General features: G+C 34.3%; 1 pseudogene; it reads left to right on the top strand.

Moving 5' to 3' along the window:
• The window catches only part of LOC112406128 (serine/threonine-protein phosphatase 2A 56 kDa regulatory subunit gamma isoform pseudogene), a 20,864-nt pseudogene extending 9,024 nt beyond the window's left edge, over nucleotides 1–11,840 (top strand).
• The last annotated feature ends 1,596 nt before the right edge of the window (nucleotides 11,841–13,436 follow it).

Below are 13,436 nucleotides of genomic sequence, written 5' to 3' on the forward strand. Positions count from 1 at the left end.
AAAGGGCAAAACCAGAAAGTGATCTCTGAAAGCCTGGGGTTCATTTTAATAGAGAAAGTTGACAAATGAAAATAAAAACCTCTGTCTCGCTTTGGAAATGTAAATTAATTCTTTCAAACTGTTAATCACTCAGGTTTCATGGTTCAGAAGTTATGGAAGCCCCTAGAAATGTACGGTCACTTAAGTGATTTGTAAAGGTGAAGGAGTCCTCAAATCATGCACAACGTTTGTACTTAATTATATCAATAGAGCACATCATTTTCCTTGCATTAGCAAGAAAATGACTTCCCCCTTCCTACAAATAACAAGTTCCGACCTTTACTTGTATACCCAACTGAAATGGTACCTCCTTTCAAAATATTCCTTGACAGTCACATACAGCCTTTTGATTTTTCCTCTTCTCTGTATCCCAAAATACTGATTTCTGCTATGTGAAGTATTGCATTGAAATTATTTGTTTACATGTATCTTTGATGGAAAGGCATTGATGGAAAAAGAGTTTTTCCTACTTGCATGCCTCATTTTAATTATTTTATTTACTTATTTTTTTTCCAAAGAAGAGAAACTCACTAAAGTTATCCCACTTAAAGGGGTCTTATTTTAAGGTATCATTTGGGTCTTCAACAGTAATATGGTTCTATGACTGTCTGGGATTGTTTTCTGGATTTCTTGGTCAACAATGAGACTCAGAGCCTCTGTTTCTACCTCTTGGCATCTGTTTCTGTCTCTGGGAACAGCATATAATGGTGAAGAATAAGTATGAATAAAGAAAGCCATGATGGAAAGGCATTGATGGAAAAACTGTTTTTCCCACTTGCATGCCTCATTTTAATTATTTTATTTACTTTTTTTTTTTCCAAAGAAGAGAAACTCACTAAAGTTATCCCACTTAAAGGGGTCTTATTTTAAGGTATTATTTGGGTCCTCAACAGTAATATGGTTCTATGACTGTCTGGGATTGTTTTCTGGATTTCTTGGTCAACAATGAGACTCTGTTTCTACCTCTTGGCATCTGTTTCTGTCTCTGGGAACAGCATATAATGGTGAAGAATAAGTATGAATTAAGCCAGACAAAAAGGCAAATATCATATGATATCACTTATGATACAAATTAACTTATTTACAAAATAGAAATAGACTCACAGACATAGCAAACAAACTTATGGTTACCAAAGTGGGTAGTGGGGAGGGGGGAGATAAATTAGGAGTTTGAGATTAAAATATACACACTACTATATATAAAATAGATAACCACCAAGGACCTACTGTATAGCATGGGAACTCAGTATCTTGTAATAGCCTATAATGAAAGAGAATATAAAAAAAAGAATACATATATATTTATATATGTAAAATTGAATCACTTTGCTGTACACCCAAACTAACACAACTATATTTCAATGAAAATAAAGTAAAATAAAATGACAAATACGGGGGAAAAAAAGAATAAGTGTGGGACCATGCAGACCTGTTTTTCTGTTAACTCAGTACTAGCATTTATTAGCTGTGTAACCACAAGCAAGTTACTTAAGTATGCTGAGCCCCGGATTTCTCATCTATAAAATGAAGATTAATAATGCCTACTCCTCAGGGTGCTCTGGAGGGTTGGATGTATATGGAGTGTGTGTGTGTTTATTGATATATATTTTTCAATAAATTATAGCCACTGACCACACATCTTTCTCCCTAATGATTCCCAATTGTGAGTATTTGGGAATCTCCTGTAAGTCAACAGATTTTATAGAAAATAATATATTACCGTATGCAGAAAAGGTGGGATACTTTAATTTCAAAAATGACTTATTTTAACACAAATATTTTCTATAGTCAGGGATAGAGTACTCTTTATGCTTGACCAAGAATTTAGATAGTCTCTTTTTCCTTTCTTTAGGCAAGCAATTGTTCTTTTGCCTCCCAACAACCCTCCTCACTCTAAATGTCTGTTCAGCTGGAGAGAATGTTCTTTTTTCTTCACCCATATGTATGAACTATTCAAGTTATTATCTGATAAGGTTACTTTTAAAAATCACTAAACTTCTGAGGTGGTACACTTAATATTGAAAATACCTTAATATTTATGGGTGAGGGCAGTGAGGTGCTTTTCTAACAAGCACCTTCTGTGATTCTTATGAAGAACCTCAACATGCATGAAGTTGCTTTCTTATGTTTAGTTTTCTTAGGGAAGCTGTAGGATTTATTTGGCAATGATTATGTTTTAGCTTTCTAACTTAGTGAAATTCAATCATTTAAATACAACATTTATTTGTTTTCAATCTGATTATTATTATACTATTAGATTTATTTCAAGCCCAGAAATGTAATATCAACTTGATCTTCTTTTTATAGGAAGGACAGAGATTTGTCCCTGCCAATTCCAGTAGCTCAAATTAATTTCTCGCAGCTGGGAGGGGGAAAGATCTAATGAGAATTTCATTAATTCAGGGTCCACCCAGATCCAAACTACTTGGGAATGAAGGGTGGCAGAGTAGATTTAGATGAGATCTGTAGTCCAAAAGTCAGAATTTGAACTCTGACTTAACGACTAATGACTGGTTTTATGCAATTCATTTAACCTCTGAGACCCTCAATTTTCAAGAACCACTATTACTAGATGATCTAACAATCCCAACTCGAAAAATGCCATGTTATACTCAAACAGTGGCATACTTCATGCAGTTCTGAATTGTATGATTTGTGTGTGCTATATGATGCTTTACAAACAGGCAAATGATACTGTTTTACCTATATGTGAGCTTTGAGTGTTCCAGCCAACATTTAATGCCAATCTTATTTGGATATAATAACACTTTAAAAGGGGGGGGGAGTCAGTTTGAAGAATTACAATTTCTTGAATAGAATGATTACTCACAAGCAAAAACTGGAATTATAAAAGTCATCGTTTCATCAGAAAATTTTAGTTTTTATTTTATTAATTCATTACCTATACTCTCTTATGGGAAAAACAAATAGCCACTTTAAAATCATTAACCTTTAAGTTTGTTAGCATCAATCTATATATTTTTCCTTCACTCTGTCAAAGATTTTGCATAAGAGCACTCCCTTATATATATCACTTGCTCAAAAATCCCTGTCTTGGATTTGCTACTAATAAGGCCAATATAAAGCATTTTTTGCGTTTTCCTTTAGTATTTACTTTACAATTTTGAAAGTTTTCCAGCATGCCAAAAATTGGAAAGAATTATACAATAATCTAAGTACCCACCACTAGATTCAACAATTAAATGCATGTTTCCATATTTGCTCTCTCCTTCCATCCAGCCATCCATCCAGCCATCCATCCAGCCAGCCAGCCAGCCACTAATTTATCAATCATCTTGCTAAATCATTTGAAAGTAAGTAGTGTGATACCTCCAGCTCTGTTCTTTCTTAAGATTGCTTTGGCTATTCAGGTTTTTTTGTGTTTCTATACAAATTTTTTATTAATTTTTATTGGAGTATAGTTGTTTTACAATGTTGTGTTAGTTTATACAACTTTTAAAATTGTATAACTTTTAAAATTATTTATTCTAGTTCTGTGAAAAACGTCACTGGTATTTTGAAAGGGATTGCATTGAATCTAGATTGCCTTGGGTAGTATGGTCATTTTAACAATATTAATTCTTTCAAACCATGAACAAGGTGTATCTTTCTATCAGTTTATATCATCTTCAATTTCTTTCATTAGCATCTTATGGTTTTCAGAGTACAGGTATTTTACCTCCTTAGGTAGGTGTATATTCCTAGGCATTTTATTCTTTTTGGTATGATTATAAATGAGATTGTTTCTTTAATTTCTCTTTCTGATAGTTTTTTTTTAGTGTATTGAAATTCAACAGATTTCTGTATATTAATTTTGCATCCTGAAACCACTGAATTCATTGATGAGCTGTAGTATTTTCCTGATGCTGTCTTAGGATTTTCTATGTATAGCATGTCATCTGCAAACAGTGACAGTTTTACTTCTTCCTTTCTAATTTGGATTCCTTTTTATTTCTTTTTCTTCTCTGGTTGCTGTGGCTAGGACTTCCAATACTATACTGAATAAGATGGGCAAGAGTGGGCATCCGTATCTTGTTCCTGATCTTAGAGGAGATGCTTTCAGGTTTTCACCAGTGAGTACGACATTACCTGTGGGTTTGTTATAAGTGGTCTTTATTATGTTGAGGTATGTTCCCTCTATACCCACTTTCTGGAGAGTTTCTACCATAAATGGATGTTGAATTTTGTTAAAAGCTTTTTCTGCATCTATTGAGATGAACATACATTTTTTATTCTTCAATTTGTTAATGTGATGTACTACACTGATTGATTTGCAGGTATTGAACCATGCTTGCATCCCTGGGTTAAATCCACTTGATCATGTTATATGATTCTTTCGATGTATTGTTAGACTTGGTTTGCTAATATTTTGTTGAGGATTTTTGCATCTATGTTCATCAGTGATATTGGCCTGTAATCTTTCTTTTTGTGATATTTTTGTCTGGTTTTAGTATCAGGGCGATGCTGGCCTCATAGAAGGAGTTCCGAAGTGTTCCTTCCTCTTCAAATTTTTGGAATAACTTGAGAAGGATAATAGTTTAGGACACGTTATAGAAGCTTAATTTTTGGAGTTTCCTATCCAGAATAAGAAATAATGAAGGAAGGTATGGCTTCAAACCAAGCCCTGGCACATACTCAACTTTCATCTATTTATGTCAAAAAGGTACATCTTCACAACTCTGTCATAATGAGCTGTGGCAGTCATGGGAACATTTTCAGCTCTTGTTTCCATTTTATTCAAAATATATACATGAGCTATTGACATTTGGTGGCTGTGTCAAATGCTTAAGAACGGGGTAAAGAGGAAGCATCAAAGAGTTTCGAGTCTAAGGGTGGGGAGAAGAGAGGGAAATCAGCAAAATATGCTTATGCAGATGCTGTGGGAAGTTCATCATTTGGATTTCAGTTTTCATACATGGGTGTATATACAAGTACTGACATTTATGAAATAATAGGAATTAATCCAATTACAAATAAAATTACGGAATTCTAACCGTGTTTACTAATTGTTGGATATAGAAATTATTCCAGCATTTTCATCTCACTTTCCTGTGAGACTCTTGCTTATCCCTTTCTCCTTCCTGAATAGGGAAAATATCGATTTTCTATACTCTTTCTCCAAATTTTCTGAGTTGAAATTAATACCTTTGGTTATGTGATAATTTAGAAAGTTGAAAATATCAATACTGGAAATTCATAATTAATTAGTAATTAATAACTTCAATCATTAACTGAGAGCAAGTTTTGGTTTCAGCATCACCTAACAAATCTGTGGACATGCTTGACATTGCTGTACAATCATTTGGGGATTAAAAAAAAAGAAGACATTGACTAAACCCACAGAGAATACATTTCTAAAACATAAGTAATCTAGCCTTCAGAAAACAACATATTCCTATTAGAGTCCAATAGAAGTCAACAATTTCAACAGATTAGTTCTCTCTACTGCTGTAGGAAACGCAAGGGACAATATGTTTATCACCTTTTTTTTCTCTAGGAATTCGGCATACAATGTCCTAGATACTAACCTATTTTCATGTTTCCCTTGCAGTGTACGATTTATTCACAATTTGTACTATCAACCAGAATAGTTATATCATTTTTCAGAATTTTTCCTGATATTTCTTATCTTTCCTTTAATGGCTGATTCCTTTACAGTATCTTAAACTTTTTTTTTTTTGGTTGACATGGTGGTGTTGAACTGCTGCAATCTCAGCAGTGCCTCAGTTAATGATACCCTTCAGCTCAAAAATACTTCATTTCTCTCCTAATCCTTTACTTGGAATTGCATGTTTTTAGTCCCCAAGCCTCTTAGGCAAGAGAAGGAAAAATGCTGTTGTCAACAGTGCATTTCAAACATAAGGGTTAGAGAGAGAGGAAGAGCTGCACATTTAGAACAAGATGCCATCATATAACACAATAAATGTAAACATTTATATCTCCTCCTCCCTCCCCCAAAATCATAATACAGGTAGGTAAGATAGAAAAGCACACCAAACGAAACAGCACTAACATATCTCAGCTACAAATGTAAAACACTACCTTTGATATGAATATTTGTGTGCAGTGATTTCACTCATAGACACATGGAATTAGTGCTGTAAGAATGTCCTCACATATATATGCTGACCGTTACCTTGCATTTGTGTGACATGATTTGGCAGCATGACTATATCTATAATTTCTATCTAAATAATATTTTTGTTTTTGTTTTTTTGTTTTTGCGGTATGTGGGCCTCTCACTGTTGTGGCCTCTCCCGTTGCGGAGCACAGGCTCCGGACGCGCAGGCTCAGCGGCCATGGCTCACGGGCCCAGACGCTCCACGGCATGTGGGATCTTCCCAGACCAGGGCACGAACCCGTGTCCCCTGCATCGGCAGGCAGACTCTCAACCACTGCGCCACCAGGGAAGCCCTAGTTAATATTTTTGATATTTGTAAATAGTTCTGGTGATGTTATTAATTTCTGTTATAGTCTATCATCAGTTGAAACTAACAAAAAATATAAATATTTCTTAGACACTACCAACTGAAATTATGAATTTATGAGATCTCAAGCTGAATTACTAATAATAAAGCAACATATCTTGGTTGGTACCTATACAAATGTAAAATACTTTAAGTTGTGAAGATTTTAAGACTAGTCTTCTCTATGCAAAGATGAAATCCTAACTAAATTTATATTTACTGGTCAATTTAAAATTTAAAATCAACTGTAGAAAATAACCTCTTTATTAAAAGAAGGAGAAAATTAATATATTGAACATGTTTTATGGATAATCAATATACAGTATATCAGAAAACCCCTTCCAGCAGATCAAAAGGCAAGTATAGAGATGTTTTTATAAAGACAGATTGGAGTTCATGTGTGTTCCAATGTATTGTCTCTAATTTTTAATGGAATGATTTAGAATTCTAAAGGAAGGAGAGCTCCACTTAAAACTGACAACAATAATGTTTTCAAACAGATATTGCATATTTGCCTTGCATCACTGTAGGACTAAGCATCTTACATCTATTATTTCATTGCACGCTCTCATAAGTGTCTGAAAATGTACGAGAGTCAGAATAATATTTTACATTACTTACTTGAATCTAGCAAAACAATTTCCCTTTTTATTCAATTGCTTTTCTCAAAAGGCTTGAGACAAAAGTCAGAAGTGATGATTTATGCTAATTTCATCATTGAGTACAGCTGAGACTGAGAAATACTTTAATGAATAAAATGTCAAAAGTGTATTATTTGGCCTGACATATTTGAATTTAGAGTCTATGTGCACTGAATTATTTAGATAATTTCAAGATTCTATTTCATATCTTGCCTAGCAATAAAAAATATTTGATAACAATGTTGACCATCATGTGATCAACACAGTGGGAGGTCTTATGTGGTGAGTATTGAGGCTCGTAATTAAAACAAAGTATGTCAGACTTACTTCCAAATCCCTGCAATAATTTAACATTCCAACTTTGTATTTCTACATTTCATGATAATGCACTAAGTATACTTTCCTTCAAATGTTTCCTTTTACATAAATATTTTGTGGAACAGCATAATTTCTCCCATTTTTTCTAAGTCTTCTGGTATTTGGAGAAAATTCTATTTATATAAAATTTATTTCAGTAGTTATTAAATGGAATACCTGCGATATGAGAAATACATGTTTCAGGACTGAGAAGATAATTAGGACAAGCCAGCTATCCATAAGGGTTATAAAACAGTGATCAACCCTGTTTAGAGGAAAATAAAGAATTCTGTCCATATTGTGAGGATTGGTGTTTCTAGGAGTATGCATTTCACAGATATCCTTATTAGCTCTGCATTTTTCTTTCATGTGTACGTAATTGTACAACAGTCTTACAATCATGCATTTAAAAAATATAGCCCTTTATAAAGTTTTCAATCTAGTAAGTCAGACCAACAGAAGTCCCAGCACTGCTTAAAGAGGCAGTCATAAATCTCAAATTTGAAGTCTTTATTTTATTACCCCAATGGAATAAAACTAGAAAGGGAAAATAAAATCATTTCCTCAAGTTCCACAGAGGTGTGATGCACAGCATTTCGGAAGTTCTATGAGGTCTTCCAAAGCCAAGTGTAATTAAATGTAGAAAGCTGGAGATTGCTCTATGAAAAAAAAAATGGGACAACTTGCATGTTCTTATTAAAATCATAAAGTTTACCTCTAACCTGTATCCTTCAGGTGGCAAAATTATTATGACTTTCATGCACTATATGTTCTTCTTCCTGATAACTTTTCAAATTTTGAGATGCTAGGACAAATTATCTTTACTGACTAAGCAGATATTCTGAGATGATTTTGTAAAGGTCCAGCAGTAAAGGCTCATATGAGCCACACCTAGAATGAAACTGTTTTTTTCAAGTCTAGTTGTGCCCGGTGGACTAGCATATTATATCATATAGACCATGACTAGAGGATTAAAACAAGTGTGTTGAGCAATAGAAAGTAGTATAAACACCCATGAACTGAAAAGCACTTTCTCACAAAAACATTTTACCTAATACAGAAAAAGAAATAAAAGAAAACACATTAGCTTTCAGCCACTGTGGTGCCTTGTGAAAACATAGCTGGCTCAATGTTAATTTAAACCTAATTTTATTGTCAATGTTACAAATATACAAAAATTATGACTGAATTTGTATTAAATGAATAGAAACCAGGGCCACAAATACAAGTGGGGAATTTACAGAATACAGTTGTTGCCAAAATATACATAAAGAGTAGAATGCTTATATTTCGAGCAAAGAAAAGAAGGGTAACATATAAAAAAAATCAACTCAAAATGGATTCACGAGATAAGCCTAAGACTTGAAACTGTAAAACTCCTAGAAGAAAAAAGAGGCAAGGTCTCCTTGACATTGTTCTTGGCAGTGATTGTTTTGAATGACAATAAAAGCACATGCAGCAGAAGCAAAAATAAACAAGTAGGACTATATCAAGCCTAGAAGTTTTTGCACAGGAAACAATCAACAAAATAAAAAGGCAACCAAAGGAACGAGAGAAAATATTTACAAACTGTATGTACAATAAGACGTTAATATCCAAAATATAAAAGGAACTCATAACACTCAATGGCAAAAGAACAAATAACCCAATTACAAAATGAGCAAAGGACCTGAATAGACATTTTTCTAAAGAGGGCATACAGATGGCCAACAGGTATATAAAAAGATGCTCATTATCACTAATCATCAGGGAAATGCAAATTATAACCACAATGAGATATCACCTCACATCTCTTAGGATGGATATTTATCAAAATATCAAAGATAGCAAATGTTGAGGATGAGGAGAAAAGGGAAGCCTTATATACTGCTGGTGGGATTATAAACTGGTACAGCCATTATGGCAAACTGTATGGAAGTTCCTCAAAAAATTAAAACTATAACTACCATATGATTCAGCAATACTACTTCTCAGGGTATATTCAAAGGAAAAATAAAATCACGATCTCAAAGAAATACGTGCATTCACATATTCATTGCAGCATCATTCACAGTACCCAAGATGTGGAAATAACCTAAGTGTCCCTTGACAGATGAATGGATAAAGAAAATGGGAGGTATGTGTATACATACACACACACACACACACACACAGACACACATATGTATATACCTATAATGGAATATTATTCAGTCTTAAAAAGAAGGAAATCCTGCCATTTGCAATAACATGAATGGAGATTGAGGACATTATGCTAAGTGAAATAAGCCAGACACAGAAAGACAAATACTGCATGATCTTACTTACATGTGGAATATAAAAAAGTCAAACTCATAGCAACAGAGAGTAAATGGTGGTTATCAGAGACAGTGGGCAGGGAGGAATAGGTGGAATAGAAGGGATATTTTAGGCAAACTATTCTGTATAATACTATAATGGTAGAAACATGACAATATATATATCAAAACCCATAGAACTGTAGAACACAAAGCGTAAACCACAGACTTTAGTTAATAATAATGTTTTAATATTGGTTCATCAATATTGAACATAAGATTTTGCACAGCAAGAAAAAGAAACAAAACGAAAAAACAACATATGAACTTGGAGAAAATATTTGCAAATGATGAAACTGACAAAGGCTTAATTTTCAAAATATACAAAAAGCTCATACAACTCAATAACAAAAAGAAACCACCCAATTGAAAAATGTGCAGAATACCTAAATACACATTCCTCCAAAGAAGACAAACAGATGGCAAATAGGCACATGAAAAGATGCTCATCACCACTAATTATTAGAGAAACACAAACCCAAACTACAATGAGGTACCATCTCATACCAGTCAGAATGGCCACCATTAAAAAGTCTACAAGTAATAAATGTTGGAGAAGGTGTGTAGAAAAGGGAACCCTCTTACACTGTTGGTGAGAATGTAAATTGGTGCAGCCACAGTGGAGAACAGTATGGAGGCTCCTTGTAAAACTAAAAATAGTTACCATATAATCCAGCAATCCCAATCCTGGGCATAGACCCAGACAAAACTATAATTCAAAAAGTTACATGCACCTCTATGTTCATAGCAGCACTATTTACAATAGCCAAGACATGGAACAACCTAAATGTCCACCAACAGATGAATGGATAAAGATGTGGTACATATATCCAATGGAATATTACTCAGCCATGAAAAAGAATGAAATAATGCCATTTGCATCAACACGGGTAGACCTAGAGATTATCATACTAAGCAAAGTAAGTCAGAAAGAGAAAGACAAACACCATATAATATCACTTATACATGAAACCTAAAATACAACACAAATGACATATCTATTAAACAGAAACAACAAATGAACATATCTATTAAACAGAAACAACTCGCAGACATAGAGGATGACTTGTGGTTGCCAAGGGGCATGGAGGGTGGGGTAAGGAAGGATTGGGAATTTGAGATTAGCAGATACAAGCTAGTATAAATAGGATGGACAAACAACAAGGTCTTACTGTATAGCACAGGATACTATATTCATTATCCTATGATAAACCATGATGGAAAAGAATATGAAAAAGAATATGTGTGTGTGTGTGTGTGTGTGTGTATGTGTGTATAACAATCTCTTTGCTGTACAGCAGAAATTAACACAACATTGTAAATCAACTATACTTCAATAAAATATTAAACAAAAGGATTTGCCTTACCACTGAAAGAAGAGCACAAGATTTTCTGATTGAAGGTGTTATTACCTTTGGAAAAAGTGAAGTCTCTGATCGTTTACCATCCTCAGCTGGCATAGTGTGTAGTTCAGTTTTTAGAAAAGGACAGCACCCTCACTGAACCAGTGGTGATGGCACTTCTCAAGCACTGGCCAAAGACTCACAGTCTAAAAGAAGTAATGTTCTTAAATGAATTAGAAGAGATTCTAGATGTCATTGAACTGTCAAGCGTTTGTGAAGATCATGAAGCGTTTAGCCAAGTGTGTCTCTAGCCCCCACTTCCAGGTGGCAGAGTAAGTGCCATATTACTGGAATAACGAGTACACCATGAGTCTAATCAGTGACAATGCAGCAAAGATTCTGCCCGTCATGTTTCCATCCTTGTACCACAACTGAAAGACCCACTGGAACAAGACAAGACGTGGCTTGATATATCAATACAACACGCTGAAACTCTTCATGGAGATGAACCAAAAACTATTGGATGACTGCACCCAGCAGTTTAAAGCAGAGAAACTGAGAGAGAAGCTAAAAATGAAAGAATGAGAAGAAGTGTGGGTTAAAATAGAAAACCTAGCGAAAGCAAACCCCCAGTTACTAAAAAAGAGAGAAACATGAAAACGTCTTTCGTGTAACTTGAATGTTTTTATGAGATAGGAATGTGGCTCCATCGTGGGAGGGGATGGAAACCAACATCACTGACATTGTATATGAAACTATCTGCAATAAAAATACTTTTCAACTTTAAAAAATATCTCACTCTAATGTAAGATAATAATAATGGGGGAAATATATGGGAGGGAAGAGGGGGCATATGAGAATTCTCAGTACTTTCTGCTCAATTTTTCTATAAAACTAAAACTGTTTTAAAAATGTCTACTAAGTTTTTAAAAAGTTAGGAATCCTAGGCTCCACGAGCTTTAAGATAGTAGACAAACACTGAAAGAAAGCCACTGGATTTTTAAAGAAAAGAAGGTCATTATTAGGTGATTGATTGAGGTGATGGGGCAGAAGTTGGTTCATGAGAATGGGAAAGAATTTAAGCCATAAAAGAGAGAGAAGGATGTCCAGACACAAAAAAGAACATAAAATTCATCATTAAAATCATTTAATTATGGTGATTTACTTTATTTTTATCCTTACAAAGAAACAGACTTAGCCTCAAAATCAATCTGAATTTCAACAAAACTCTGTCCCACTTTTAGTCCCAATCTACTGGAATAGAATGGATCAACAAAGTATTTTGTTCACTGTCCTTCCTCAGAACAGATGCGGTACAAACATCTCAAAGAATATATTTTTGGAATATTAGAACAACCTCATTTTGTTTTGTTCTATCTTGTTTTTTCTTGAATGAATGGGAAAGAATATGGAGGGGGCATACATATATAAACACTGGTCATTTATTGAAAAAACTGTTTAAATACACGTAATTCTTTATCTTACAACTTAATAGCTGAATTTGAAAAAAAAATATGTTTCTTTGCCTACTCTTAGCTATTCTGTGCAGTCTGTACATTCAGCCATTTAAAATGTCATTTTAATTCACATAAGAACGAGTAGGTAATGTGGCCAGGGAATTCTTACATAATACCATTATTTCAATATCACAATCCTCTCTGGACACGACTGGAAAGTGATGCAACAGAAATTGAGGAGCTAGAAAGACAAAGTAACAGCGGCGGTTACCAGGGCTGTTCACTCCCCAGGAAAGGAAAAGCTAGGCGAAAGCACACATGCATACACACTCAAACGTATGCATGTACATGCACACACAACAAGATAACTTTCTGTACATAAAGCGGAAAGAAAGCAGGATAAACACTATTGTCAATTCCAAGATCGTTCTGCATTCAACTTGCAAAATATTTTACAATCCAAGCAAAATCTGACAATAGGATAGGATGTCACCTTTTAAAACACTTTCACTGGTTTCACTTTGAACTCCTGTCAACAATGGTTACTTATAGGGAAACATTTTCTTCCAAATTCAATTTCCATTGAGTGATCAAAAAGACATTTTTAAAACAAGTAGGATGCAGGGATAAAGGTCAGGAGGAGGGTTGAAAGAGCCTAGTTTGCATTGTATCTCTTTTCATTCTCTCCCTCAAAGCGAAACAATAATGGGTGACCTTTCCCCAGCAAGGACCTAAGGAATCTGCAACCTCATGTATATTAGTGAAATATTGTTGATTTCTTTGGGAACTTGGTGAT

Source organism: Neophocaena asiaeorientalis, unplaced genomic scaffold, assembly GCF_003031525.2.
Source record: "Neophocaena asiaeorientalis asiaeorientalis breed wild unplaced genomic scaffold, Neophocaena_asiaeorientalis_V1.1 scaffold124, whole genome shotgun sequence".
Classification (NCBI taxonomy): Eukaryota; Metazoa; Chordata; class Mammalia; order Artiodactyla; family Phocoenidae; genus Neophocaena; species Neophocaena asiaeorientalis.